This window comes from Mobula hypostoma, chromosome 9, assembly GCF_963921235.1.
Source record: "Mobula hypostoma chromosome 9, sMobHyp1.1, whole genome shotgun sequence".
NCBI classification, from domain to species: Eukaryota; Metazoa; Chordata; class Chondrichthyes; order Myliobatiformes; family Myliobatidae; genus Mobula; species Mobula hypostoma.
In genome coordinates, this window is record NC_086105.1 from 23,324,266 (window position 1) to 23,350,531 (window position 26,266).

The window sequence follows — 26,266 nt, forward strand, 5'->3', positions numbered from 1 at the left end:
AACTGATGTGCTCAGACCACATATAAAAGAAACAGGCTACAGTAGTGGAAGTGAAGGAATGAAATTGTCACAGAACTGAAACTTTTCCTTGTGATATGCACTTGATATTTACCATATCTTAACTACCCTCAAGTTACAGGGGAATGAGTTGGGTAAAGCTTTGATAGCTGTACAAAACACTAGTCAGGTCAGATTTCTAGTTGCTGTGCCACATAACTATTGGAGGTAGGGAAGAGAGACAGAGAGAGAAGAAGAGGCTCACCAGGATGTTGCCTGGGATGGAGGACTGTAGTGAAAAGGAGATTGAATAGACAACATTTATTCTCACTGGAATGTAGGGGAATGCAGGGAGCTGGTTGTGGGCTACAGGGGGAATGGAGACAGGCTAACCCCTATTGACATCAATAGATCTGGGGTTGAGAGGGTGAAAAGCTTTAAGTTCCTTGGCATAAACATCACCAAGGATCTCACGTGGTCTGTACATATTGGCTATGTGGTGAAAAAGGCACAACAGCGGCTCTTTCACCTCAGACGGTTGAAGAAGTTCGGTGTGAGCCCCCATATCCTAAGAATTTTCTACGGGGGCAAAATTGAGAGCATCCTGACTGGCTGCAGCACTGCCTGGTATGGGAACTATACTTCCCTCAGTCTCAGGATTCTGCAGAGTGGTGCGGACAGCCCAGCGCATCTGCAGATGTGAACTTCTAGACACGTCCAAAGAGAGGTGTGTAAAAAGGGCCCAAAGAATCATTGGGGACCCAAGTCACCCCAACCACAAACTGTTCCAGCTGCTACTATCTGGGAAATGTGGGAGAACTTGAATAGATTAAAATATAATAGCAGATAGCCAAGTACTATCCAAGTGCAAAGCAAGGAACATTAATATTTGGCATTGGGGAAGTCAAGGTCAGAGAGCAATGGGAGCACATGGGAGAAAGTTGTCTGGTGCACTAAAAGGGTTTTAATAAACTGCTAACACTGTAATGTACTTCAGGGTGTTTCAGAGTTAAGAATCAGACTCATACAGAAGTAGGGTAATTAGGAAAGTGGCTAAAAGCAATGTTAAAGACACAAGCTTTTCAGCAGTTTACAAAAGGTTGAGAATTTAGGACCATGAAGAAGTGATGAGCGGGAAGCTGGTGAATAGTTGGAATTAGAATTGGCATTAAGGCTGATACTGAAATTTGCAATGAATAGAAATCTGAAAAATCAAAAATAGAGACCATAAAATGCCGTATAAAGGGTAACAATTCTTACCTTTATGTACTTACTGATAGACATCCAATGATGCAGAGCATTGATAGAAGATATGAAGAAATCTATCAACATTGGTGATGACATGAGTCTTTGGAACTGATTTTAGAATGCACTACATTGTAGAGGAGCTTGAATCTTCAAATGACATATTAAACTTGAATTTCAACTGGCTGTGTAGGCAGTTGCAAAAGATACAATAACTTCAACTAAAGAGCCGATTCCTGTTTTGCATTTGTCACAGGAGCAAAATTAGGTAACTCGGCCCATTAAGTCTGCTCTGCCATTCCATCATGGATGATCTATTATTCTTCTCAACCCCATTCTCCTGTCTTCTCCCTATAACCTTTGACACACTGACAAATCAAGAACCAATCAATCTCTGCTTTAAATACACCTAACGACTTGGCCTCCACAGCCATCTGTGGCAATGAATTCCACGGATTCAACACCCTCTAGTTAAAGAAATTTCTCATCTGCTCAAAATGGACACCCTTCTATTCTGATGCTGTGCCCTCTGGTCTAAGACTCATCCACTATAGGAATCATACTCTCTACATCCATTTTGTCTAGGCCTTTCAATATTCGATAGGTTTCAATGAGATTCCCCCTTCATTTTTCCTAACTCCAGGGACAATGGGCACGGAGCCATCAAACGCTCCTCATACATTGACACTTTCATTCCCAGAATCATTCTGAGATCCTTCTCTGGACTCTCTCCAAAGTCGTTACACCTTCTCTTCAATAAGAGGTCCAACACTCCTCTCAATACTCCAAGCATGATCTGACTAATGCTTTATATAGTTTTAGCAACATATAAACCATAAGACATAGGAGCAGAATTAGACCATCTGGCCCATCGAGTCTGCCCCGCCATTGATCCTTTTTTTCCATCTCCTCCTCAACCCCAGTACCCGGCCTTCTCCCTGTAACCATTGATGCCATGTCCAATCAAGAACCTATCTCTGCCTCAAATACACCCAATGACCTGGCCTCTACAGCTGCATGTGGCAACAATTACCACAAATTTCTTTACCTTTGGCTAAAGAAATTTCTCCGGATCTCTGTTTTGAAAGGGCGCTCCTCTATCCTGAGGCTGTGCCCTTTTGTCCTAGACTCTCCCACCACGAGAAACATCCTTTCCACATCTACTCTGTCTAGGACTTTCAACATTCAAAAGGTTTCAATGAGATTCCCCCCTCATCCTTCTGAATTCCAGTGAGTACAGACCCATAGCCATCAAATGTTCATCGTATGATAACCCTTTTATTCCTGGAATCATCCTTGTGAAACTCCTCTGGACCCTCTCAAATGCCAGCACAACTCTTCTAAGATGAGGGGCCCAAAACTGTTCACAGTACTCAAGGTAGGGCCTCAGCAGTGCCTTATAAAGCCTCAGCATCACATCCTTGCTCTTGTATTCTAGACCTCTTGAAATGAATGCTAACAAGGCATTTGCCTTCCTCACCACTGACTCAACCTGCAAGTTAACCTTCAGGGTGTTCTGCACAAGGACTCCCAAGTCCCTCTGCACCTCTGATATTTGAACTCTTTCTCCATTTAGAAAATAGTCTATGCTTTTATTTCTTCTAACAAAGTACATGACTATACACTCCTCTACACTATATTCCATTTGCCAATTCTTTTCTCATTCTTCCAAGCTGTCCGAGTCCTTCTGTTGCCTCTCTGCTGACTCAACTACCTATCCTTCCACCTATCATTGTATCATCTTCAATCCTGGCCAAAAAGCCATCAATTCCATCATCCAATTCATTGACATTTAATGTGAAAAGGAATGGTATGAACACCAGTCCCCATGGAACACCACTTGTCACTGACAGCCAACCAAAATAGGCCTTTTTATTCAAACTCTTTGCCTCTTGCCAATTAGCCAATCTTCTGTGCATGTTAGTATCATGGGCTCTTATCTTGTTAAGCAGCCTCATGTGTGGCACCTTGTCAAAAGCCTTCTGATAATCCAAGTAAGCAACATCCACTGACTCTCCTTTGTCTAACCTGCCTGTTATTTCCTCAAAGAATTCCAAAAGATTTGTCAGGCAAGGTTTCCCCTTAAGGAAACCATGCTGATTTTGGCCTATTTCATCGTGCCTCTAAGTACCCTAAAACTTCATCCTTAGTAATGGACCCCTTCCTCTCATCAACCGAAGTCTGGATAGCTGTCCTATAATTTCCTTTCCTCTACCTCCCTCCCTTCTTAAACAGTGGAGTGTATTTGCAACTTTCCAGTCCTCTTCAACCATTCCAGAATCTAATGATTCTTGTAAGGCCATTACTAATGCCTCCATCATCTCTTCAGTTACCTCTTTCAGAACCTTGGTCCATCTGGCCCAAGTTACTTATCTACCTTCAGATCTTTCAGATTCTCAAGCACCTTCTCCTAAGTAATAGCAACTATACTCACTTCTGCCCTCTGATACTCTCAAATCCATTAGCATACTTTCAGTGGCTACCACAGTGAAGACAGACGTAAAATACTTAATAAGTTTGTCCGCCATTTCTTTGTCCCCCCATTACTATCTCTCTACTGTTATTTACCAATGATTCAATATCCACCCTTGCCTCTCTTTTACACCTTAAGTATCTGAAAAAAACTTTTCTATTCTTTTTGATATTTTTGGCTAGCTTACCTTCATATTTTATCTTTTCTCATCCTATGGATTATTTAGTTGCCTTCTGTTGATTTTTTAAAAATTCCCATTCCTCTAACTTCCCACTAACTTTTTGCTATATTATATGCCCTCTCTTTCACTTTATGCTGCCCTTTATCTTCCATTGTCAGCCATGGTTGTCTCAGTCTCATCCTCCATTCAGAATTCCCCTCATCTTTGGGATGTACGTATCTATCCTGCGTCTTCCGAATTGCACCCAGAAACACCAGCCATTGCTGTTCTTCCATCATCCCTGCTAATTTCTTCTAATCAATTTTGGCTAGCTCCTCTCTCATTCTTCTGTAATTCAATTTACTCCACTATAATTTACTCCATCACAAACTGCAGCTTAAGTTCTATATTATGATCACTGTCTCTTAAAGATTCCTTTACCTTAAGCTCACTAATTAAATCTGGTTCTTTACACAACACACAAGCCAGAATTCATTTTCCTCTATTGGGCTCAATGACAAGCTGCTCTAAAAAGCCAGCTTGTAGGTATTCTACAAATTCCCTCTCTTAGGATCCAGCACCAAACTGATTTTTCCAACTTACCTGAATATTGAAATTTCCCCATGGCTATTTAATATTGCCCTTATTACATGCCTTTTTATTTCCCATTAAAATTTATACTCTACATCTTGGCTACTATTCGGGGGCCTGTATATAACTCTCATCAGGATATTTTTACCCTTGCAGTTTCTTAACTCTGATCACAAGAATTCTACACCTTCCAATCCTATGTCACCTCGTTCGAAGGATTTGATTTCACTTTTTACCAGCTGAGCCATCCCACCCTCTCTGCCTACCTATCCACCTTGTCCTTTTAATACGAGGTCTACCCTTGGATGTAAAGCTCCCAACTATGATCTTCTTACAGCCACATCTCTCTCAGTAATGCCCACAAAGTCATACCCGCCAATCTCTAACTGCGCTAAAAGATTATCCACCTTATTCCATATACTGAGTGCATTCAAATATAATACCTTCAGTTCTGTATTTATCATTCCTTTTAACTTTGTCCTCATGGTACACTTCATCTCATCCCACCTACTGAAATTTTGCCCTATGATTTGTCTGTCCATCCTCAATTTCACTACACACTGTATCGTATACCAACTACCCCATCCTCAGCCCTATCACTCTGGTTCCCATCCCCCTGCCAACTTAAGTTTAAACCCTCCTCAACAGCTCTAGCAAACCTCTCCATAAGGATATTGTCCCCCTCACGTTTAGGTGTAACCCGTCCTTTTTGCACAGGTCATGCCTTCCGCAGAAGAGATCCTAATGATCCAGAAATCTGAAACCCTACCCCCACATCACTTCCTCAGCTACTCATTCATCTGTACCACCATCCTATTTCTGCCCTGTCTAACACATGGCGCTGGGTGTAATCCAGATATTACTACTATGGGGGTCTTGTTCTTCAGACTTTTCCCCAAATCCCTATACACACCGTGCAGGACCTCTTCCCGCTTTCTACCTATGTCATTGATGCCAATGCACACCACACACTGTGGCCACTTACCCTCCCTCTTGAGAATATTTTACAGCTGCTCTGAGACATCCTGGACCCTAGTACCCAGGAGGAAAGACACAATCCTAGCTTCTCTTTCACGTCCACAGAATTTCCTGTCCTTTTCCCTCTCAAGCCTCCTATCACTACCACTCTGTCCGACCTTACCCTTCCTTGCTGTGCCTCAGAGCTGGCCACAGCACCACTAGCCTTACTGCTGCTGCTGAGTCCTGATAGGTCAAAGGTCATTCGCCCCCCCCCCCACCCCTATACAAAGGGATATACTTTCTACTGAGGGAAACCTAGCACTGACTGCTTACTCCCCTTACTTCTCCTGGTGCTCACCCATCTACTGTCTGAGTCCTGCACGCTGGGTGTGATCACCTCAGTAAAAGACCAATCTGTCAAGTTTTCAGCCTCCCGGATAGTCCCGAATACATCCAGCTCCAGCTCCAGTTGCTTGAACTTGTCTGTCTGGATCTGAAGTTGGGTGCATTTTCTGCAGATGTAGACATCAGGGTGACCAGTTGGTACCCTGGATTCCCACATCTTACAAGAGGAGAATTCCATTGCCTAAACTACCATCCTGCCTATACTTGTTAGGTCTTTAACTTCTCAAACTTGAGTTCTAGCCTGTGTTTGTTCTCGCTGAAGTCTATTGAGCCAAAGCCTGACCATTCTAACACTGTCCACTCCAACAATGGCTGCTTCATTCAAACTCAACTTCTTTCTATTGGCCCTTGCTAATTAACCATAGTTACTATCAACCCAAGCAACCTCCCAATCCACAGATGCCCCAACAGGCCCCATATGTTTTTTTTAAACTGGTGTGTAAAGTCCACAAGGTACTGTCTCCAACTCACTCCGTGATCTTCCGCTCCACAAAGGTCATTGAAGGAGATGGGGAAAGCACATAAAGAAGATTGCAAATGCAGTTTTGAGTAAACTTATCTAAACCAGCAGGGATAACTTCTTGCGCTGCCCTAGTTCAGTATTGCCAATCAAGACAGGGTATCACACACACAAACCAAACGATGAAAATACCTATACCAAAATACCAGAATCAAACAATGTACTAAGCTGAAGCACACTGAAATCTCTTTGGATATAAGCAGCTGCATGACAGCGGAAAGAGTGAAAATGAAAATCCGGAATCCGTGGAGCGATGGAGGATGAGAGGTGACCTGATAGAGGTGTACAAGATAATGAGAGGCATTGATCGTGTGGATAGTCAGAGGCCTTTCCCTAGGGCTGAAATGGCTAGCACAAGAGGGCATAGTTTTAAGGTGCTTGGAAGTATGTACAGAGGAGATGTCAGGGGTAAGTTTTTTAGGCAGAGAGTGGTGAGTGCATAGAATGGGCTGCTGGCGGTGGTGGCGGAGGTGGAAACGATAGGGTCTTTTAAGAGACTCCTGGATGGCTACATGAAGCTTGTTAAAATATTGGGCTATGGGTAAAGCCTAGGTAGTTCTAAGGTAGGGACATGTTCGGCACAGCTTTGTGGGCCGAAGGGCCTGTATTGTGCTGTATGTTTTCTATGTTTCTATGTTTCTATACTGAAATAATAAAATTATGAGCAATTTTTGACAACTACTTAACTTTGGATGCAATTAATATATTAACAAAGAATTATGACTGTCACTGAACACTTTTAACTGCAAATATATCTGGAAGAACACCAACAGCCAATAGTTTAAAAATATTTTGGATAATTTTAAATTTGGGACAGAAAGGATAGGGAGGAAGGCAAAAAAGGTGGGGCCGTGGCACTGATGATCAGAGATAGCGACACGACTGCAGAAAAGGAGGAAGTCATGGAGGGATTGTCTACATGAGCCTCTGTGGGTGGAAGTTAGGAACAGGAAGGGGTCAATAACTCCACTGGGTGTTTTTTATAGACCACCCAATAGTAACAGGGACATCAAGGAGCAGAGAGGGAGACAGATTCTGGAAAGATGCAATAATAACAGGGTCGTTGTGGTGGGAGATTCTAATTTCCCCAATATTGATTGGCATCTCCCTGGAGCAAGGGATTTAGATGGGGTGGAGTTTGTTATGTGTGTTCAGGAAGGTTTCCTGACACAATATGTAGATAAGCTCACAAGAGGAGAGGCTGTATTTCATCTGGTATTGGGAAATGAACCTGGTCAGGTGTTAGGTCTCTCATTGGGAGAGCATTTTGGAGAAAGTGATCACAATTCTACCTCCTTTACCATAGGATTGGAAAGGGATAGAAACAGACAAGTTAGGAAAGCGTTTAATTGGAGTAAGGGGAAATATGAAGCTATCAGGCAGGAACCTGGAAGCATAAATTGGGAACAGATGTTCTCAGGAAAATGTACGGCAGAACTGTGGCAAGTTTTCAGGGGATATTTGCGTGGTGTTCTGAGTAGGTCCGTTACAATGAGACAGGGAAAGGATGGTACAGTACTGGAACCATAGCATACAAAGGCCATTGAAAATCTAGTCAAGAAGAGGGAAAAAGCTTATAAAAGGTTCAAAAAATTAGGTAATGATAGAGATCTAGAAGGTTATAAGGCTAGCAGGAAGGAGCCTAAGAATAAAATTAGGAGAGACAGAAGGGGCCATGAGAAGACCAATCAAGTGCGACAGTGGAAAAGTGTGTATGGGACCAGAGGAGATAGTGGAGATACTTAATGAATACTTTGCTTCAGTATTCATTACAGAAAAGGACCTTAATGATTGCAGGGATGACTGACAGCAGGTTGAAAAGCTTGAGCATATAGACATTAAGAAAGAGAATATGCTGGAGCTTTTCGAAAGCACCAAGTTGGATAAGTCACCGGGACCAGATGAGATGTACCCCAGGCTACTGAGGGAGGAGATTGTTGAGCCTCTGACAATGATCTTTGCATCATCAATGGGGATGGGAGAAGTTCTGGAGGATTGGAGGGTTGCAAATGTTGTTCCCTTATTCAAGAAAGGGAGTAGGGATAGCCCAGGAAATTATAGACCAGTGAGTCTTATTCAGTGGTTAGTAAGTTGATGGATAAGATCCTGAGAGGCAGGATTTATGAACATTTAGAGAGGCATAATATGATTAGGAATAGTCCACATGGCTTTGTCAAAGGCAGGTTGTGCCTTACAAACCTGATTGAATTTTTTTGAGGATGTGACTAAACACATTGATGAAGCAAGTGCAGTAGATAAAGAGTATATGGATTTTAGCAAGGTATTTGATAAGGTACCCCAGGCAAGGCTTATTAAGAATGTAAGGAGGCATGGGATCCAAGGAGACCTTGCTTTGTGGATCCAGAGTTGGCTTGCCCACAGAAAGCAAAGACTGGTTGTAGACGGATCACATTCTGCATGGAGGTCAGTGACCAGTGGTGTGCCTCAGGGATCTGTTCTGGGACCCCTTCTCTTCATAATTTTTATAAATGACCTGGATGAGGAAGTGGAAGGATGGGTTAGTAAATTTGCTGATGACACAAAGGTTGGGGGTGTTGTGGATAGTGTGGAGGGCTGTCAGAGGTTACAGCGAGATATCGATAGGATGCAGAACTGGGCTGAAAAGTAGCAGATGCAGCTCAACCGAGATAAGTGTGAGGTGGTTCATTTTGGTAAGTCAAATACGACAGCAGAATATAGTAATAATCCTGGTAAGACTCCTGGCAGTGTGGAGGATCAAAGGGATCTTGGGGTCCGAGTCCATAAGGACACTCAAACTGCTGCGCAGGTCGACTGTGTGGTTAAGAAGGCATACGATGCATTGGCCTTCATCAATCACAGAATTGAATTTAGGAGCCGAGGGGTAATGTTGCAGGTATATAGGATCCTGGTCAGACCCCACTTGGAGTACTGTGTGCATTCCTGATCACCTCACTACAAGAAAGATGTGGAAACTGTAAGAAAGGATACAGAAGAGATTTACAAGGATGTCGCCTGGATTGGGGAGCACGCCTTATGAGAATAGGTTGACTGAACTTGGCGTTTTCTCCTTGGAGCGACGGAGGATGAGAGCTGACCTGATAGAGGTGTATAAGATGATGAGAGGCATTGATTGTGTGGATAGTCGGAGCCTTTTTCCCACCGCTGAAATGGCTAACACGAGAGGGCATAGTTTTAAGGTGCTTGGAAGTAGGTACAGTGGGGATGTCAGGGATAAGCTTTTAGAGAGAGAGTTGTGAGTGCGTGGAATGGGCTACTGGCCACTGTGGTGGAGGCGGATACAACAGAGTCTTTTAAGAAACTCCTGGATAGGTACATGAAGCTTAGAAAAATAGAAGGCTGTGGGTAAACGTAGGTAATTTGTAAAGTAAATACATGTTTGGCACAGCACTATGGGCTGAAGGGCCTCTACTGTGTTGTAGGTTTTCTATGTTTCTATCCCAAATTCATGTCCTGTGAGACATATCAACGTTGTTCTATTCTTTATATTCATCTTTCAGGATCTGCTTGTCATTGGCAGGACAACATTTATTGCCCATTCATAATTATTCTTAGCGACGGTGAGTTTCTATCTTGAATTGCTTCAAATCTTCCAGTGAAGGCATTTCAAAATGCTTTGGAGAGGAAGTTCCACAATTTAGATCCAGTATCAATAAAGGAATAGTGATATTGTTTCAAGTCAGAATGGCATCTGACTTGGAGGCAAGCATGCAGCTGTTGACATCCCCTACTAGTCCTTGGTCATAGCAGTCCTGGGTTTGGGTGACATGTATCTGCATTGCATTTTGAGGCATCCACTGTGCACTAGTGATGGGAGGTAATGAGGATTTAAGGTGCTGGCTAGGTTGTCAATCAAGTATATCACTTTGTCCTGGATGGTATTCAGTTTGTTGGCCTTTGTTGAAGTTATGCTCATCCAGCCATGTGTAGAGTATTCTATTACAATCCTGATATATGCCTTGTAAGTGGTGAAAACACTTTGTGGTGCTATGTGGCCTGCAGTCTGCTTTTATAGTCATCATATTTGTGCGGCTGATCCAATCAACTTTGGGATCAAAGATCCAGGATGCTGATTTGACAAACAGTAATGCCATTCAAAATCAAGAGCAGGTTGACAGAATCTCTCTTTTTGGAGATTACTAATGCCTGGCGCTTATGTGAAACAAATGTAACTTACCATTAATCAGCCCCTGCCTGCTTGCTACTGTTTGCAGCTACAGACCACTCCATTTGCTGAGGAATTGTACAATCACCAGCAAACGTCCCCACTTCCAACCTTCTGATGAAAGGAAAGTTATTGATGAAGTAGTTGAAGAGAGGCTGTGACCACCTAAGGGTAAAGGAGGGAATTTGTGCTTGGAATCAGAGAAAGGGTCTGAGGTACTAAATGAGAAATTTGTGTTTACCAAGGGAAAGGATTCAGAGTAAAGTGATGGCATATTTGGCCTGGGACATTTTGAGATTACGAAATGGTAGTGCTAGATCCTCTGAAAAGCATTAAGGGAGATACAGCCCCAGAGCCTGATGGCATATATCCCAGAATGCTGAAAGAAGTGAGAAGATTGCTGAAGCTCGGCAAAGAACTTTGTGCCCTCACTAGCAAGAGGCAAGGTTCCAGAGGATTGAAAAACAACAAATGTTGTGCCTTTATTCAAGAAAAGAAATAGGGACAATCAGGTAAATATAGGCCAGTAAGCCTCACATCAGTGGTAGGGAAGATATTGGAGAGGGCAGAGGGATAGGATTTATACACAATTTGGAAGGTTATAGTCTGCTTAGAGACGTCAGCAGGGCTTTGTATAGGGCAGGTCATGCCTTACAAACTTGATTGTTTTGAGGAGTTTACAAAGGAACTTGAGGAGGGTAAGTTAGTGGACATTATCTACATGGACTTTAGTTACACATTTGATAAGCTCCCTTATGATAAATTGATTGAGAAGATAAAGAAGCATGAAATCCAGATTGAATTTGAAGTTTGGATTCAGAACTGGCTTGCCCATAGGAGTGAAAGGAATGACACAATTCTTCTGGTGAAGTGACACAAATCTTCCAAAGGAATCACAGATGGGACCTCTCCTGTTTATAGTATATATCAATGACCTGGATGAAAATGTAGATGAGTGGATGATTCCAAGAATGGTGAATTTATGAACAACGTAGAGGATTATCAAAAAATACAACAGGATATAGATCAGTTACAAATATGGGCAAAGAAGTGGCAGATGAAATTTAATCTGTGCAAGTGTGAAATGCTGCACTCAGGGAGGTCAAACAAAAGGAGAAAATATACTGTTAATGGTAGACCACTTAATAACATTAAGGTATAGAGGGATCTTGGGGTCCCAGGTGAAAGTTCACTGGAAACAGTTACACAACTAGATAAAGAAGGCATATGACACAGTTGCCTTCATTGGTAGTAATGTTGAGAATAAGAGTAAGAAGGTCATGCTGCATCTATAAAAATATTTAGTCATCCTGCACTTGGGAGTATTGTGTACAGTTCCTTTTGCCCCATATTAGGAAGGATGTGAAAGGGTACAGAAGAAGTTTACAAGGATGCTGGCAGAATTAGAGGGTATGAGCTATCAGAAAAGGTTGGACAAACTTGGGCTGGTTTCCACAAAATGCTGAGGGGTAGGAACTGATAGAAATTTTTAAGATTATGAAAACAAAGCTAGGGTAGACAGTCAAAACATTTTCCCCAGGGAAGAAATATCAAGCACTGGAGGATATGTTTTCAAAGCTGACTGAAATTTGAGGGATTGAGATGTTTAAAGGTGATGTGAGGACATTTTTCGGTGGCCCAATCAGAGGCAGAACACCGCACAGCAAGGAGTTTTCTCGCAGATCGGTGGCGCTCGTTTAAAAGGAGAGCTTCGCAGGCATTCAGAGTCATTCCGTTGGCTCAATCAGCAGTGGAAGCAGCACAGAGAGGAGTAAATAAATGTACCAAAGGGACAACTGGAGCAGCCTTGTTGAGAGTGGGCCAGTGGTGAGAGTGTGAGTGTCAGGCTTTGGTTCAAAGGAGGCTTCAGCTTGCAAGAGGCTTTGGCTCTAGTTAAGTTGCCCGGGTAAGTTTCTGTTAAGATTCCCTTTTTTGTAACTGTATCAAGGGTACTTAGTGTAGTTTAACTGGTTATTGTGTGTTCTTCATGCTGGATGTTGGAGTCCAGGAAGACCCAGAGTCTTCCAGGGAACTACATCTGTGTGAAGTGCATCCAGCTGCAGCTCCTTAAAGACCATGTTAGGGATCTGGAACAGCAGATGCATGACCTTCAGCTGTTACGGGAGAGTGAGGAGATCATCAGAGTTATAGGGAAGTAGTCACCCCTAGGTTGCAGGAGGTGGGTAGCTGGGTAACTATCAGGAGAAGGAATGGAATGGTGAACAGGCAGATAGGGCAGAGCACCACTGGTCCATTCCCCTCAATAATAAGTATACTGTTTTGGATACCGTCGTCAGGGATGACCTCCCAGGAAAATTCCACAGAGACCAGGTTACTGCCACAGAGCATAGGTCGGTGGTGCAGAAGGGAAAGAGGGAGAAGAGCAGAGGAGTCATGATAGGGGACTCAATAGTCAGAGGAACAGATAGGAGATTCTGTGCACATGAACTGGACACCCAAATGATACGTTGCCTCATGGGTGCCAGGGTCAAGGACATCTCGGATTGTGTCCACAGCATTTTGGTGGGGGGGAGCAGCCAGATGTCTTGGTACATATTGGTATCAATGACACAGGAAGGAAAAGCAAAGAGGTCCTGAAAAGAGAATTTAGAAAGCTAGGCAGAAGGCTGAGAAGCAGGGGCTCCAGGGTAGTATTTTCTGGATTGCTGTGTGTGCTATGCACCACTAAGCATAGAAACAGGATGATTTGGCATGACTGAGAATCTGGTGCAGTGGGCTGAGCTTCAGGTTCGTGGATAATTGGGATCTCTTCTGGAGGAGGTATGACCTGTACAAAAGGGATGGTTTGTACCTGCACCCAAAGGGAACCAATATACTCGCAGGCAGGTTTGTCACGGCTGTTGGGGAGGGTTAAACTAATGTGGCAGTGGGATGAGAACTACAGTGAAGGGACTCAGGATAGAACAGATGGTTAAAAGAAAAGCAAAGATATCGTGCAGTCAGACTGTCGGGAAGGGCAGGCAGATGATAGGACAAAATTGCAGCCAGCAAGGTGAGTACCAGTGTATTAGGGATGCAAAAAGGGTAGCAAATGCAGGACTCAAAGTGTAATATCTCTGTGCCCGGATTATAATAAATAAAGTGGATGATCTGGTTGAACTTTCACAAATGCTGGGTATGAGTTTGTGGCCATCACTGAATCATGGCTGAAGGATGGTTGTAGTTGTGAGATGAATGTTCAAGATCACACATCATATCAGAGGGATAGGAAGGTAGGCAGAGGGAGTGGCATGGCTCTGCTGGTAAAGAATGGCATCAAATCATTAGAAGGATGTGACACAGGATTGGAAGATATTGAATCCTTATGGGATGAATTAAGAAAATGCCAGGGTAAAAGGACTCTGATGGCAGTTATACACAAACCTCTAAACAGCAGCCAGGATATGGACTAAAGAGTACAAGGGGAAACAGAAAAGGTGTGTCAAAAGGCAATGTTATGATAGTCATGGGAGATTTTAACATGCAGCTAGATTGGGAAAATCGGGTTTGTAATGGATCCCAAGAGAGTGAATTTGTTGAATGCCTATGAGATAGCTTTTTAGAGCAGCTTGTCATTGAGCCTACTAGGGGCTCAGCTACACTGGATTGGGTGTTATATAATGAACTGGAGGAAATTAAGGAGATTAGGGTAAAGAAACCCTTAGGAGGCAGTGATCATAATATGCTTGAATTTAACTTGAAATTTGATAGAGAGGAAGTAAAATCTGATGTAGCAGTATTTCAGTGGAGCAAACAAAAATACACTGGTATAAGACAGTTGGCTAAAGTAAATTGGAAGGAGATGCTGGCAGGGATGACAGCAGAGCAGCAATGGTGTGAGCTTCTGGGGAAAATGTGGAAGGTGCAAGACAGATCTATTCCAAAAATTAAAAAAAAATACTCACAAGGCAAAATAGTACAACCATGTCTGACAAAGGTGTGAGGGAAGAGAAGTGAGTGGAGTTACTATTACAAGAGAAAGGTGCTTAAAAAGCTGAAAGACTCAACGGTATGTAAATCACCTGGAGCAGATAAATTGTGCCCCAGGGGTCTGAAAGAAGTAGCAGTAGAGATCGTGGAGGCATTACTAATGATCTTTCAAAACTCTTTGGACTCTGGCATGTGGAGGCAGGAGAAAGGAACTTACAGATCAACACACATCAAAGTTGCTGGTGAACGCAGCAGGCCAGGCAGCATCTCTAGGAAGAGGTACAGTCGACGTTTCAGGCCGAGACCCTTCGTCAGGACTAACTGAAGGGTCTCGGCCTGAAACGTTGACTGTACCTCTTCCTAGAGATGCTGCCTGGCCTGCTGCGTTCACCAGCAACTTTGATGTGTGTTGCTTGAATTTCCAGCATCTGCAGAATTCCCGTTGTTTGCGTTTTAAAATTATAGATCAGTTAGCCTGACCTCAGTGGTTGGGAAGATGTTGGAGTCAATTGTTAAGGATAAGGTTATGGAGTACTTGGTGACACAGGACAAGATAGGACAGAGCCAGCATGGTTTCCTTAAGGGAAAATCTTGCCTAACAAACCTGTTGGAATTCTTTGAGGCGATTACAAGTAGGATTGTTAAAAGAGATGCAGTGGATGTTGTACATTTGGATTTTCAGAAGGCCTTTGACGAGGTGTCACACGAGGCTGCTTACCAAGTTAAGAACCCATGGTATTACAGGAAAGTTACTAGCATGGTTAGAGCATTTGCTGATTGGTAGGAGGCAGCAGGTGGGGATAAATGGATCCTTTTCTGGTTGGCTATCAGTGACTAGTGGTGTTCCACAGGGGTAGGTGTTGGGGCCACTTCTTTTTTCGCTGTATATAAATGATTTAGATAATGGAATAGATGGTTTTGTTGCCAAGTTTGCAGATGATATGAAGATTGGTGGAGGGGCAGGTAGTGTCAAAGAAACAGGAAGGCTGCAGAAGGACTTAGACAGATTAGGAGACTGGGCAAGAAAATGACAAATGAAATACAATGTTTGGAAAATGCATGATCATTCACTTTGAAAGAAGAAGTAAGTGTGTTGACTATTTTCTAAACAGGGAGAAAATCCAAAAACCTGTGATGCAAAAGGACTTGGGAATCCTTGTGCAGAACACACCAAAGATTAACTTGCAGGAAGAGTCAGTGGTGAGGAAGGCAAATGCAATGCTAGCATTCATTTCAGGAGGTCCAGAATACAAGAGAAGAATTGTGATGCTGAGGCTTTATAAGGCACTGACGAGGCCCCACCATGAGTATTATGAACAGTTTTGGGCTTCTTATCTAAGAAAAGACGCGCTGCCATTGGAGAGGGTCCAGAGGAGGTTCACAAGGATGATTCCTTGAATAAAAGTGTTATCATATGAGGAATGTTTGACAGCTCTGCACCTGTACTCACTGGGATTTAGAAGGATGAAGGGGAATCTCATTGAAATCTTTTGAATGTTGATTGGCTTAGACAGAGTAGATGTGGAAAGAATGTTTCCCATGATGGGGGAGTCTAGGACAAGAGGGTACAGACTGAGGGGTGTCAATTTAAAACAGAGATGTGGAGAAATTTCTTTAGCCAAAGGGTGGTGAATTTGTGGAATTTGTTACCAAAGGCAGCTGTAGAGGCCAGGTAATTGGGTGTATTTAAGGCAGAAATTGATAGGTTCTTGATTGAACACGGCATCAAAGGTTACAGGGAGAAGTCCGGGGAGTGGGGCTGAGGAGGAGGGAAAAAAGGATCAGCTATGATTGAATGGTGGAACAGACTCAATGGGCCAAATGGCCTAATCCTGCTCCTATGTCTTATCCTTTTTACGTAGGAATACATGGGTAGAAGGAAGCAGGCAATTTCATTAAGAGTCTTTTTGATACACACATGAACATGAAGGGAATGGAGGGATGTGGTTGATACACAGGAGAACATGTCATAAATTAGCATCAATTAACATGACATCATGGGCCAAGATGCTGTATTGTTCTATGTTCTATGTTCAAATGCTGTGGAATCACTGTATCCCATGGTATCAAGCTTCTACCGCAATGGGCAGCCTCATCTAATCAGCCAACCCCATATTTCAGCAGGACTACAACAATCTCACTCCCAGGTTCATCAGCCTCCTTCTCAGCCAGCCCCAGGCTCTGCGGCCTACTTCTTGACAATTTTTTGAGAATTAATACAATTAACATTAATATATATTTTGCATATTTTTGGCTGCTTTGTATGCAATTTGGCCACAAATTTTGAAGTTCATCCTGTCATTCAGGTAGGAACTTACACGTCAATAACTTGCCAACTTTCTTATGGGTGTGCATCAGTTACTACAAGATTTCACAGGAAGCTAGTGCCAAAATGCTCAACCTGACAAAATGAAGATCTATGTACAATAATACATTTGCAAGATTGTTCTGTCACGGATAATTACCAGTTGATTACCAATAAGTGGCAACATTTGAGACTGATAGAAACTTGTGTTGGTCTGTCAATGCACAAACATTTTTTAAAAATTGCAAATTTTCAAAATCAGACCTTCCCTCTAACAATGAGATTTCACAAATATTTTCATAACTCTGGTTTATTTACTGATTACTGTTTATGTACTAATTACTGTAAACTAATTAGTTTCCTCAAGTACGCTTGCAAAAGTTGTTAACTTCCAAGCAGTAGTGATTACATTTTTTTTGAGATGGGACGAAGATACCTTTATTCAATTTCAATCTGAACAACTAAAATGTTGCAAAAGTTCTCGTCAAAAATTACAACTTTCTTCTTTTTGCACCTAATATCTTTCGAAGACCAGTGATGTCAATATCCACCTATTGTCGCTAATAATTAACGTTGGGAGGGGGTAATGTTACACAGCACAAGCTTTTAAACAGTATATTGAACCACAAGAAGTCCCTTCGTTCTTCCTTTCAGCAGGTTTTGCAAATCTTTATTTAAAAAGTCACCCTTCTTGACAAGAATGGAATCAACTCGTTTTGATCCTTCAAGTGACTGTCTAGCTGCTGAGGAATTCAGTTGGAAAAATAACACAGCTTTGTACAACACTGTTTATCTGAAAGATGGGCGTCCCGTTTAAATAAACAAGAAAACACGAAGGCAACAGGGAGGGCCTTTAAAAACACAAACTTCGTCTTGATTTTAGTTTTTTTTTCCTTTTTAATAAATCGCAACAATACACATTCTGTGCAATCCTTTCCATCAGAAAAATCACGAAGGCCTGAATAAAAATATACGCGTTCTGAGGGAGGCTCAGCACTGAACTTTTCCCTTGAGTTTGAGCAAAAAAAAACTTAAGACAAAACTTACCACAAGTGAAGGCAAGGCAGAGAGCGACGCGTTACAAGATGGAAATATTTCCTCGCTCCGCTCCGACTTTCTTTTTTGCAAGTGCAACACTTGCTTTTAAAATATATATTTTAAAAAAAAGAACTAGGATTGCGTGCGAATGGGAGGAGAGAGGAAGGGGGGGGCCCACGATATATTTATCGATAAACTGAGCTGGCTGGTGCTGAGCTGCAGACGGGAGATCTCTCCGCTCGTTCTCCCTGTCGCTCGCGCTATCCGGGCTCGGGCTCCACGCGCGCGCTCGCGCTCCCTCTCCCTCCTCACTTCAATGTTCCTGCTGCCTCACCCCTCACCACCACCAATGCCTCTTCCAATCATACTCAATACACAACAACAAAAATACAACACCTCGCGCTTGCCTCCCATGCCAGACACATTTCCACGCACAGGAAAGTATACATATTTTAATTTAAAAGGAGAGGGAGAAGAAGAAGACAATGGCAGCGCCGGAGCGTACTTTGCCGTACAGTTTGCCACTGTCAATGTGCTGAGCTGTATGAGTGTTGTCGACCAAATGCCATGTTATTGTTCCCCCCACCCCCCGCGCTGTGTATTGTCAGGTGACGTCACATCCACCTGCTATGTCAACAATGGAGTTGGGGATCTCCATTGTGTTGCCCTCAGTACCCTGACCCTCAGTTACCGCGCCCCCTACCCAGGACAGTGCTGGGGTACACAGGCGGGGAGAGAAACCCCATTCCAACTGGTACACTGGACCTTTTGTGCACTCACGACAACTGCGAGGAAACCAACGTGTTTCGAGATCCCATCACGCCAGCTTATTTGTTTTAAATAACGAGACTACCAAGACTCAGAACAGAATGCACAGACGGTCCATTCGAACGCTCCACTTACGTTCACCCTTACCCCCCCCCCCCCAAAGCAGAAGTAAAGATTATGTTCAGTGGTATGGTCTCAGCTGTCATTTATCTGCGTCTTCCTTCCCAGTCAGTATCCATGCAAAGGGCCTCGTGTGATAAATAACACTCGAAGTAGCGGGCTTGCGGGAAGCGGTACGTGGGACCGAGGGAGGTAGCGGAGGGAGGAGAGCCTTATGTGTTTGTTTAACAGTTAGCCAGTGAAGTCTGGACGGGTTCGTAAGGTGAAAGTTCAATGCAAGGGCACAGTTTACAAAGTATTTGTACTGGTACACGGTAATGGGCGCTCTACACTGAAGAATGTCCCTCGGCATAATATACAAGTACGGTTATTCAAAACTCTAGTCCTAGCTCCTGACTAACCAGAGATGTTGGGCTTGGCAGCCGATGAACTCCTGGTTGAACTCCTCCTCCGGTGACGCTTGAATGCCAGATTTTTTAATCACTTCGCTGAATTTCAGTTTTTATATTCCATTGTCCATTGAAATTTATTAGAACGCATACAGTTAAGTCAAAGCGCATTTTAAGATCAACTGCGTTAGTTGTTCTGGTCCTTTGTGTGGGTATTTTAGCGTTTGGATGATCCTGTTTGTTTTCTATTATTTTACAAAAGCAATAATTCTGCTAAATCAAATCTTTGTTCACTTTAGTTCTTATTCCTAACTAATGCCACTGTTACAAAAAGATTTTAATCATCATTTTAAATGAATTCATAAAACATTCTCTACCATCGAAACCAGCTGTTTTATGATCGACACTGACACTTTTCTGTGTTCTATTCTTACATGTAACTCACCGACGTGCTATCTCTGCATACTGAGTGGGTACCAATTACACCTTCACTCCATCGCCGTATTTAGCGGCTCTATCTATTTTAATCTCACTATATGATTCATGCCCACTTCACATATGAAATTTAACAAATGCCTTTTTCAACTAAAAGTAAAATCAAATGTGGCAGAAAACGGCAAATTCCAAGTTCCACGTGAAACCGTGAGACAAATGCGAAGGCATTTTCATTCTCGGGTTGCACGATCATTCAAACGCGTCACCTTTTAAAAACTAAACTGCAGTAGGAACAATTAAACATACAACAAAATAAAGTTAATTCCTGGTCTGCCGTATCTTACATAGAGTTTTACACGGGGAGGGAGGGGGGAGTGAAGAAGGCGAGCGTCTTTAGGATTTTCTTATCCATATTAAACGGAGCATCCAACTGTGCTCTTTTGCCTCTTGCACGGCGGCCCATTTTCAATGGAAAATGAAATAGGCAAATCCATATTTCCTGCAAATCTCTTCATTCCTTTTAGAGACATTCCCAAAAATGTTACGTGTATCCAACGCACGGGCAGGCCAACTTCAATCAGCTACCTGGAATTTTCATTGAGCAGTAAGATTGCACAAATCCACTGAACATTTTAAGACAATCAATCGGCAGACGTTCTCCAACTTGTTTCAATGCAAGTTAATACAAATTCTTGACACATATTGCACAGGTAACGATGGAATTCAATCGATCTTGTCGTATAAACCTGCATAACATTAAATCGAGTAATTTTAAAATATATACAATCGTATCAATAAAGTTGCGTTTTTAAATGTGTTACCTAAAATCAAGCGACACTGGAAGGGTTGCAATGTCTATCCCCTCTGAAGTTGCGTTTCAAGTCGGTAACAGATTAAACTCAGCGGGTTTGCGACTCCATCTAACGACACAACTTTAGAAATCCGGCCGAATACCGCAATTAGCAGAAAAGTTCTGATTCATTGGTAAATGACAGAGCTGTTGTGCCAGCGATATCCCGCATAGGTGAGACTTCAATTATAATTTTATTATTTTTCTGTGTAGTAATGAAATCACTTCGTTGTTTAAAATCTATATGTTTTCATAGAAATCGGAACCGCTGTCCGTTAGAGCGTTCTTTATTAATAATTGCTAGGTGAACACACATCCTAAACCCTCTGGTGAAAACGTGTTTTAAACAGGGAAAGAATAGCAACGTGGTATCTCCATACTGCGAATGGAATACAAAACTCATTCAAGTTTAGAACCAAAAAGCTGGAAACGCGGTGACAGGTAATTCCTGGTAGTTTGCACGTTTAGGTTGAAATAAACCTTTTCATTCGAACTGCTTGCTGCGCGCTTCATTTAATTGAACGCAACTCACAAATGTTGATTGTGTTATTTAAGGGAAAGAAAATGGTGTTTCGGGAGAAGAATATGTTGAAATTAGTCAAATAATTTGAAATTATAAAGGAATTGTTTAGCGATTGCAGATAGCTACGATTTCAAAGCCGCCCAGGTTAAAAGTGATGTTCCGCTTGAGCAAATATGAGTGGTGCAGAATACATTTAGCTCGTTTTTATAAATATTATACGTTTTTACTGTCGCTCTACATTCCAACGCTACATTCTTTCAATGGTAGCGTATACTCAAATTTAAGTCTACATCAATGCATCATTGTTGTAACTGTTACCACGATTGTATAACGAATCCGAATATAACAAATACATTGGGATATCTCTAATATGTTTTATTTAGTCTTGTTGCATGTTAGAAAAAGAGGTCGCGATTCTCGTCACTTGTAATAAAATGAGATCGCTGACGGAGAATGGGAGAGAAAGGAATTTCATTGAAATATGGAATTCTGCTGCCATCTGCTGGTTGTACATTAATTCATGATGAATCCGAGTCAAGGAAAGATAAAACACGAAACATTATAACAAATATTTTATACAAATATTTTCATAATTGTATAACATTTCTTAAAACGAGGATGATATGTGGACGAAGATTAACTGCCTTCTCCACACATCTAATGCGGCCTTTGTGTAATGATTATACGTGTAAAGGATTGCGGATAAGTTTAACGAAAGAAATACCCGCCCACCGTCCAAGCATCAGAAGTTTATCGTTGAGGAATCTAGCAGTAAATTTTCTTTTAATTGAAACTAAAACGATCGAAAGAGATCGTTGTCTTTCTTTTAAGTGCCTGGCCACAACGTGAACACTTGAATAAAGGTGGGTTGAAAAATGTTTTAGTAAATATTTAGGCAAGGATATAAACCCGCCTAAAGCAGTGCAGCGCACAAGCAAACTAAATCTCTGGTAAATCTTGGTTTTATCACAAACATAATCCATAATACCATGTAAAATAAATCCCGTGAGTTCTCTGGTAACGGTGTTTATGTATTAACATTTTCTGAGACGCAGAAGCGCTTCAGCGCTTTTACCCACATTTTTGCGGGTTACCAACATGTTAGGAGTGCGAATTCCATAGAACCTTAACCCACCCTTCCTGTGTCGTTTGGTTTTCAGAAGAGTTTTATTTGAAATGGCAGTTAAATATATGCTTTAAGCTAGGGCATGGTTTAGTTTGTTCTGTACGGGTAACAGGTGTAGGAAATTAAATTGCGATAAAACTTCAAATGGAAGGAAGGAATCTTGCATAAATGAGCTTATTAATGGATGATCCCAAATCAAAGTTTTTCCCTAAAAGTACCCTTCAATTCGTGGTGAATTTCTCTCTGAAGCGAAGTTCGAATTTTCCATTTGGTGTTTAGCGATAACTTACCATTATATTCAACTGTTGTCAGCGTTATCTGTGTCTCCCCAATCGGTGTTTAAGAAATTAAATGTTAGAATAGATCTTGTTGTTAAAATAAAATTAGCTGAAACTTTCTTTTATTTTCTCACCTGCCGCAATGAATTGAGGTACATGTGTTAGGGAACCTGCCAGGGATTATTATTATTGCTATTAACTTTTTGAGAGGGGGTAGCAACACAGCCGTTGTAAAAGTGAAGCATTCAAGTACCATGGGATTAAAGTCAGGATGAAATGCACAGTTACTAGTTATAGTGTTTTCGTCTGTTACAGCGCAATTCTTGCCTCCTTCCTTCTGGAATCGTCAATAAAACCCTTGGAATTACGAGTCGCTGGTTCCCGTCTTCCCTCATTTATTCACCCTTTCCGTCTTTGGCGATGTCCCTCAATATCAGCCCTTCACCTTCATTTCTTAATTGATGACATACTCAAAACCATGGTTCCTTTTTTACACTAATGAATACATGATACATCCGCGCAATCAACCCCTAAACTCGGCTGTGACATTAAGCATCAGCGTCATAATAGAAACCGCCGCTTATCTAAAACTGGATGTATTAATGCAATTTCTAAATTGCTGTTTTGAGTTATTTCCCCGATAATTATGAGCAGTCATTTTAATTATTAAGTTGAAGCACTTCCAGCTCGGAGACGGAAGTGGAAAAATCATGAATAATCTACGCGATGTGTTCAGCTTTACGGAGCATCTATCTTGAAACGAAGGTACCTTGGCGATTTTTTTTAAACCAGGCGGTATAAAGAAAATACACACTGACGATATTGACCTGTACAATAACCAAAGGTTAAACACAGTGCAATCTTGATCAGCACTACTCTCGTTTATAATGAAATGTATGCATAGTTGAGAGTTTTACTTATATAAAGTGTAATATTTGTACTCTTAACAGCACTTCCCAAGAACAAAACTAACGTTAAATTACAATCGCTTATTTTGCCAAAATTCCACCCTCATCCCCGCCCCTAGCCCCACGAATGATTGACACAAGCTGGGTTTGCAATGTTCGCTTTGCTCAGCAGTGAAAACACAATCTGAGAAATATTTTCCGCTTAGGTCAGGATATCACATGGATACCAACTCCGGGTTTGGTGGAACTTTTGCAGGATAACAACACCCGCCCCTCCAAGCTTGACGGCTTTTCAATCATCTGATAAAACGCTGAGATGTATCTGGTCCGCTCTTGGCACCAACATTAATAATATCGAAAACTATCGCAAGCTTCAAATCTTTGCAAAAAGACGCCTTGAGTCCCAAGTGACTAATTGAATTGCGATTGCGTGTACAGAGACCAAAAGCAAGTATCTCACTTCGCATAAGAAATGTAATAGAACATGCTAATCGTCTAATTATTGATATATTGGTTATCGACTCTCCTCGTGGTCCAGTTAAAAAGTAGGAGAGGTTGATTGTGTTCACGCCATAAGTGGTTCCAGTATGAAAAACTCTGCGACGTGGGCACCGCAGTGGGATGTCTATGACTGGAGAACAAAGGTCGTTTTAAGTGAGCGGGCAATGAACTCAACAAGTGGGCTTTCTGGAAGGCTGCGTAGACATACGTCGAGGCGGAAAAATCCCATTTCACTTATCCAGAAATAGCTTGAAATATTTATTTCAACCCACCCATATTTTTAAATCCCGTCATGTTTCCAAGTCTTAGAGCCTATTTTCAGGAAAGTCTGTCCACAATTCTAGATCGGCTGCTTATTTTTAAATCATTAAATTGATCTTGATTTTCTGTGAAAATGATCGTTGTATATAGTTTTGTCGCTGCATGTAAACCTCTATCTTGGCAAACGCAATCAAGCTTAAAAATTGTGCCAAAATGTAACAGTAGAACGCATTACAACATACTGTAATACATTGTTCATTTACACTAACTTCTCCGTTCCTGCTCGCCAGCGATAAGGCATAAACATGCGGGTTTTGACAATTGGATATATTTGCAGTAGTGGTGTCAAATAGTTTTATATTTCCTCAGTTTTATCTGTTTAAGTATCATTTTCATAATGATGGCAAGGAATTGTTGGAAGCAGTTTGCAGTTACTATAAGAACGTTCATAGCGTGTTCTGTTTAACTATATCGGCGATCATTTTGCCAAGAGAACATGTTAGTACTTCAACCAAAGCTACACCGGCAGGGTGCAGGTTGTTATTTGTAATTCAATAAAGAGTCATTGATACAACAGACCGCTTTCCTCCGCAGAAGTGTAAGAGAAATATTGTACCCCTCTGTTCTCGCGCGTACTTTAGCGGGTCGTGGAAGTGTTCCTCGTAGGAAGAGCCGGGGCAATGAGGCTTATTTTGACAATTTGGGAACATATATGAAAACAAAGTTATCTTATGAAATTCTGTTCTACTACAAATTATCCTCAGTTCAGTCGTGTCAAGATAGCATCTTTCTAGCATTTCAGGTGCCAGGCTGCTAACTGATCAAACTAGTAGAAGCTTCTAGCCTGCCCTTACCATCTACTGGATATCAGCTTGTTTGACTTACGTCTTTGGCTGCTGTACATTGCAAAAATGATTCAGAAGTAATGTTCAGGGCACGAATAGTTGAAAGTGCTTTCAGTTGCCTATCCTGGCAAGTAGCGGGATACTGTAATGGACAGGCAGCCTAAATGCTGCTGCAAAGAAAGATAACATCAGTGGTCAGGTTGAGTAAGTGAATGGACGAAATTGTGAATGGATTTCAGTGCGGGAAACTGTCAGACTATTCACTCTGGGCCTTAATATGATGGTTCAAAGTATTTCCAGCAGCTAATATTACCGGAACTTTCCAGACTATGGTTGGTCAGGAATACAACTGATTAAGGCAGTTAGTGGAATATCTCAAGAATGCTGAAGTGTAAATGGGGGAGAGTGGTGACACCACTCTGCCAAATGTTGATAGACTCTTGCTTTCAGCACTGGGCACAAGGTTTCACAAATAATATGTTGGCAAAGACCAGGATCCACCAAAGTTTAAAGTGTTAAATTCTGACGACAGATTCAATAGAACACAACAGAAATGAGGAAACAATTGTCAGAGGTTAACAGGGGAGATGCAGAAACATTTCTACTTGCAGGACAGTAAACAGCTATGGAATGTGGCTTACACATTACACCCTGGCCAGGCAGTAAAGAAAACCTATTTACACAAAGTAAGGGGAAATTTTGAATGTGTTTCTCCAAACTAGCTGTTTAGATTGGGGGTATCAGTTTGAACTTAAGAAATTGAGTTGCTGTATTTTAGTCCAGCAAGCAATTCAACGGTTATAGATGCAGCAGCAGTAAGTAGAGTTAAAGAACAGCTCAGCATTGCTCTATCTGAGAGCTGGAACAGACATTCAGAGCCCACTATATTAGGTACACCTGTACACTGGCTCATTGGTGCAAAGATCTAATCAGTCAATCGCATGGCAGCAACTCAATGCATAAAAAAAACATCAGAATGGGGAGGAAATGTGATCCAAATGACTTTGACCATGGAATGATTGCTGGTGAGAGAAGGGGTGGTTTGAGTATCTCAGAAACAGCTGATGATCTGGAATTTCTATGCATAACAGTCTCTAGAGTTTACAAAGAATGGTGCAATAAACAAAAAACATACAGTGAGCAGCAGGTCTGTGAGCAAAAATGCCTTGTTAATGAGAGAGTTCAGAGGAGAATGGCCAAACTGACAGGAAAGCAACAGTCACCCAATTAACTGTGCATTACAACAGTAGTGTGCAGAAGAGTGTCTCTAAATGCATAGATGAACACATCAAATGTTGAAGGAGATGGACTACAGCAACAGAAGACCATGAACATACACTCAGTGGCCACTTCAGGAGGAACCCAATAAAATGGCCACTGATTACACTTGAGTGTTTCCTTCTCTTCCTGTTAGGCAAAACCCCTGCCCACTATTCAATGGGAGGCATTGGACCACTTCTGCTTTGAGATCAC

General features: G+C 41.9%; 1 protein-coding gene across 6 annotated transcripts in view; it reads right to left on the minus strand.

Moving 5' to 3' along the window:
- foxp2 (forkhead box P2) overlaps positions 1 to 20,375 on the minus strand; it is a 762,934-nt gene extending 742,559 nt beyond the window's left edge. For 5 of the 6 annotated variants that reach the window (XM_063057869.1, XM_063057875.1, XM_063057868.1 and 2 more), the window contains exon 1: positions 17,799 to 17,987. The gene's annotated coding sequence lies outside the window, so the exon portion shown is untranslated. Of the gene's footprint in view, positions 1 to 17,798; positions 17,988 to 20,322 lie in introns of those variants that run through there. The other variant, XM_063057872.1, reaches the window with a different exon arrangement.
- Positions 20,376 to 26,266: the final 5,891 nt, after the last annotated feature.